Here is a 6,130-nt window from a genome sequence, read left to right as displayed (position 1 = left end):
AATAGACTTATTCCCTACTTTGGAGGAGAAATTAGAAACTTCGATCTGAGACCATCCCGGAGTACGAACATAGTATCGCATCTGTGTGTATCACAGCCTCCCAAAACGTTTCATCATCATCATCATCATCATCATCATCATCATCATCATCATCATCAGCCTGACTATACCCACTGCAGGGCGAAGGCCTCTCCCATATTTCTCCACTTAACCCGGTTCTGTGATAGCTGCATCCACTTGACCCCTGCGAACTTCTTAATCTCATCCGCCCACCTAACTTTCTGCCGCCCCCTGCTACGCTTTCCTTCTCTTGGAATCCAGTTTGTTACCCTCAGCGACCATCGGTTATCCTCTCTCCGCACTACATGTCCTGCCCATGTTCATTTCTTCTTCTTAATTTCTACTAGAATGTCGGTAACTTGAGTTATTTCTCTGACCCACTCTGCACGCTTCCTATCTCTCAATGTTACCCCTACCATTTTTCGTTCCATAGCCCTCTGGGCTGTCCTCAACTTAAGTAGAACTCTCTTGGTTAGCCTCCACGTTTCAGCGCCATAGGTGAGTATAGGTAAGATGCAACTGTTATATACTTTCCTCTTTAGCGATACCGGTAAGTTGCTAGACATAATCTGCGAGTGCTTGCCAAATGCGCTCCATCCCAATCCCATCCCAAAACGTTTAGCTTTTTTTATCTTCTGTAATGGGGAATGCGATGTTTTATACTTGATAGTAGAACGACTTTTGCAAACAAAGCTCGAAATAAAATCGGCAGGGACACCATTTTGCTTTCCTTGCACAGCTTCACCAAGTCCAGGCACGTGTCTGCAAGTAGTGCATATGGCCAGCGGGGTGCTTTATGCCTGATGGACGACCCTAGCGCCGTTATGAGCGCCTGTATTCCTGAAGGGACAGATGGGAAACCCTCTCCTCTCGAAGAAGGAAATTACTACTTAAACTCTTGTACCAAATATACCACAACAAAACAGGCATTCGAAAGGAAACATACTTACATAGGCCACATTATGTCTCTGCTCGCAAGGTCATTGTTTTAAAGTTTTGGAATACCGTGCCAGAACTAACATGTATGCCAGTTCCTTTCTTGTTCGATCCATCAGTGAATGGAATCGGCTTTCAGGTCATCAAGTGTACTCCACAAATGAAGATGTGTTTTTTTCCACTCTGTAACCCCCCTGCTGTAGCGCCCTCGGGCTAAGCGGGGTAATCATTGAATAAAGAATAAAGAATTGCGCAAGAAAAAAAAAAAAAAACAAAAAAAAAAAAAACGTGCCTAACAAGTTTGTACTTATGACCAACTCCTTCGTAATAGGCAGGAATCCGTTATGTTTTTGTTGTTCTCCGCAGGGACTTTCCCTGGAATTGAAAGCAGGGAGCATGTAAAAAAAAAAAAAAGAAAAACTGCTTTAGAGGGAGGGGGGTTGAGGTGATGATTTTGCGTTGCGCTGTGAAACAAAATGCCGCAAAATAGGGAGTGCCTTGAGAAAAAAAGCTGACTGTATACAGGGACATCGCTGGTCATCAGTAAGTAAGGCCACATCATTTTAGTCCGTTTGCCAACGCCTTTACCACCCTCCATTGTGAGCTCGGCCATGCTAATTAGTGCGCTATTCACTTCCATCCCGTATGCTCCATCACTCCAGTCTTGCTCACTCTGCATCTGAGTGTTCCATGTTTTCTTTTATTTTCCTTTTATTTACTCGCTTCTAGCACCACTCCTAGATGTGCCGCCTTCCGTTCAGACGATGGCAACTATCTGGATCGTCTAGATGTATGCCTTCTGCTTGGCACTGCATGACTCAAAGTGAAGCCATGGTGTGTCATACCGGGTCTTGTGTTCAATGCAGTATAATAAAGCTTTGTCAAGAAGAGCTGACAGCACTTATGCTATAAAAAGTGAATCTGAACTGACAGGCATGCAAATAGCTTAGTGATGTATAATCCGTCCTCCGATGACTTGCCAACAAATCTGTGGGTAAGTTAACGCCCTGTGCTGTTTTTTACTACAATAATTAGTGACGTCTGAATAGCACTTTTACAAAACCGAATCGAATACGAACAGTGTAGCTTTGCTACCCAATCGAGTGTATAAAATGCAACTGGAAGCCAAACTCAATACTAATTGTAGATTTAACTAATATTCGTACTTGTCGTTGCAATTCTTGCGAACAAAAATGCTCTTAACCTGTCGCCTGCGTTTCTAAATTTGATGGGATGTTGTTGTTAGGGTATTGAACTATATAGAATGACACTGTTTAGTTTAGTAGGTTTCCAACAGACAAATGTTTGGTAATATAGGCATGGTGTAAAAGAAAAAAAGAACATTTCTTCATCCGTTGAACAGCCAGAAACAAATTGTTCAATGAAATATACTGAAATGAAAATGAAATGAACTCTTATACTTGTGCACCAAGAAAGAAATCTTTCATGCAAAAGGAGATGTTGAGAAATGCTTTAAGAAAAGGCGATATAAAGCGAATTGGTGAAGAGAGAATGAAAGAAAAAGCATAGAGAATTAGTTTCTGTTGACGAGATTTCGGGATTACTTTCAGGCACAAGGAGTTATTTATTTCATTTACAAAGACGAAGGAAAGAGAATTCGTTACAGTAGCAAGAGTTTCCACAAAATAGCTGCTGTTGTTATAGCTCTGTCATTTTGCGCCGATATCGCACAATCATTAAGTTCGCCATCTGCGTCTTGCCTCCGTGGAAAAGGCGGCCTCCGTGGCCGGGATTCGTTCAGGGGAATCAGCACTGAGTTGGCTTGCAAAAGAGAAAGTCCAGGTAAGCTAGACATCCTAGGCAGAGATTCTCGACCATATATATTCCGAGCTTCACTTTTCGACGCAAGACCGTCATATTGCATTACCGTTAATCACTGAACGCCGCAAGACTGTCGACGACAAGAACCCGCATCACGGTCCATCAAGCCGCAGCTCAGTCCCGTAAGCAGGAAGCCGCTGTGGAGAAGTACTTTTTTTTCCTCGTTCACATTTCTGTCCCACCATCAATCACCGGACCTAATTGGTTCCTGCTGATCGAATTATGTGGGCAGACACCGATCGTTTTTCCGCGAACGGTGTTTCACGTTCCCCTGACAGGAACATAGTGCTGGTCTCGCTGCTCACAATCCCACCAACTCCATCAAGTCAATTCTTTTTTCCTCTGCACAGCTTCTAGAGGAGGAAAAGCGTCCATCTCGAGAGTCGCAAGCCGGTCTTAGTTATGCTGCTGATAATGTCGTTCCTGTCGCCTCAACCAACCTAGTAGGACCTGAAAAAGTAAGTATAGCAGAAGCGCAGGAGGGCGGTAGAACTAAACAAAGCACCGGTAGACAATGATTTAGGTCTGAAAAAGGTTTCTGATGTGCTTTAGCATATGACCTCCCGCTGCTTCATAGTGCAAGATATTCGGGACTGCGGGTCCTGCCTCTTCCATAAAGTACATTACCTGTCAAACCACCATGTACTCCCGTTTTTGCAGAATCGTCAACGCCCCTGGAAAGTTGGTGTCCCTAAGCTGTAAAAAAGGGATTTTAACCTTATGACAGAGTATTTCGTTATTATGTTGCCACATATGCTGTAAAGCGGGAACCGCACCATTCTTGTGTTTTTGACCCATATTATTTTCGTATTTTGAATACGAGGCATTCAACACTCTGGCGAAGCTGATGCGGGCGATCCGTGTTTATGAACGTTAGACGGTACACTGTGCCAACGTTCAGGCTCGAAGGCTGGTCCGAAAGCATTTTAAACGACATTTTTGCTGCTAAATCAACTCAAAATGAAGCCTAAAAGGCAAGGAGCACCCCGGAGGAAATTGGATATAATTGGCTAGGCGATAATTGTGGTTTAAAATGAAACAAGAGACATCAAAACATGTTTAGAAAAAAATAATTAAAATTTCTTTTGTGAAAAAATAGAAAGAAAAAAAAAAGAATCAATGCGAAGTAAAGTAGCCTGGCCTTGAGAGCGGAAGCATGATTCGAGGATGCTAAACATACATGTCAAGGTTACATTACTCACAATAGAATGGTCCTCCAACCGCACGTCTGAACCAAAATTGCAAATTGTAAACGACTCGATAAAATGTTAGCGAAAGCTTTGTAATATAAATTTGTCAATGCGGCGGGTTTACAGCCTTCTACTGAGCAAATGTTCCATTCACCCGTAATTGTTCCGAATTAAGGTTGAGTGACTTTTATAAAAGACTGAGGAAAGGTACATCAAAATCCATCTCGAAGACCCGTAGCCAGATATGAGTGAGCATAGACTTAAATGGTTTGTAAAATTCACGCAAAATCCCATCAGGACTATGCGTTTATTGCAGTCGTAAGTAACTGACCAATTGCAAGGTCTTCTTTTTTGCTGCATGAAAGGGCAACTAGAAACAAAATCACTTCCTGATAAAGGCGGTTCAAAGATGTGAAAAATGTGAGAATGTCTGAATAATGCACCTAATTGATGTATGTAATGGAACAGCACTACTCAACGCGTTGCCGTAATTGACAAATACCGGCATTACTTCGTTCGTGCTACTCAACATGGATGCCATTGGACATCATCCCCAGTATCGATTTTGCAGTCACATGGAGGCGCTGATAAAGCAATGCCTTTCCTATTGAGCTTTCACATGTGAAATGCACCCATTACGCGAACGAGCTCCGGCACGGCTGAGTCATTCCGCATCGCGCACTTTCAATTCACTTTTAACCCAAGCAATTTTATTATCAATTTCAAATAATCGACGTGCTTTACATACCAGTTCATACATGTTGTACGAGTTTTTGTTAAATGTATGCCCCTGATGTTTCTCATGAAATTACCTAAGAACCAGTTTCAATAGCCGTAGCTCGTACGTCTTGCCTAAACATTTGCCGCGCGGCAAACAACGTCTTGGTGAAAGGAAAGCTGGACTGCCATTGTTAACGCACGCGGCAATAAATGTTTTGGTCGTTTACAATGGTCGCAGTGAGCATCATGTGTAGGACTGACACGTTCATTGGTGTCGCTCACGCAATTAAAATCACCCGTTAACCCTATGTGTTAACCCGTTAACCCTATGCAGTCTAGTAAACGAGCCACGATGAAAACTTATAGGCGCAGGCTTTACAGGCCCAGAGAAAGAGGACTCAGAACACGCGCAGTTCTCACAATTGTCTCATTGGAAAGGGCGGTTTTGCCTAAATTCAAAGCAACAGTGACATAACAGACAGAAAAAAATGTATTAATGTTCAATTCCAGCTCAAATAAAAAAAAATAAAATAAAAATTAAGATATCCAGGGGTATCGTTTATATATATATCTTTCCTTCATATATATATATATATATATATATATATATATATATATATATATATATATATATATATATATATATATATATATATATATATATATATATATATATATATATATATATTGACAGCGATAAATATGGCGTGCTGATGCTGTTACCCCACGAGACGGTGCGAAACACTTTTATCACTTTTACGGCGCGCTGATGCGGGTGACGAAATAGGACATTGGTTTCCCAAAGATAGGTCCGGAGTTTCCGCATTCGCGACCCTACTGAGCCACTCCAGATGAACTACCGTGTTAATCTGGACTAAATCGGATGTTAAAACAATGCCTTGTCTGACCCATGGATACCAGACCGCACAAGAAAGGAATCTCGCGCACAGCAGACTCCCATTGCGCAAACTTCACTCTATGTTTGATCTTGCCGGACAGGGATTCGCGATGAACCCTATGTGTTAACCCGTTAACCCTATGCAGTCTAGTAAACGAGCCACGATGAAAACTTATAGGCGCAGGCTTTACAGGACCAGAGAAAGAGGACTCAGAACACGCGCAGTTCTCACAATTGTCTCATTGGAAAGGGCGGTTTTGCCTAAATTCAAAGCAACAGTGACATAACAGACAGAAAAAAAATGTATTATTGTTCAATTCCAGCTCAAATAAAAAAAAAATAAAATAAAATTAAAATATCCAGGGGTATCTTTTATATATATATATCTTTCCTTCACACACATATATATATATATATATATATATATATATATATATATATATATATAAGATACCCCTGGATATCTTAATTTTTATTTTATTTT

The sequence above is a fragment of the Amblyomma maculatum genome, chromosome 10 (assembly GCF_055883805.1).
Source record: "Amblyomma maculatum isolate TAMU_Amacu chromosome 10, ASM5588380v1, whole genome shotgun sequence".
NCBI lineage: Eukaryota > Metazoa > Arthropoda > Arachnida > Ixodida > Ixodidae > Amblyomma > Amblyomma maculatum.
This window is presented reverse-complemented; position numbering follows the sequence as displayed.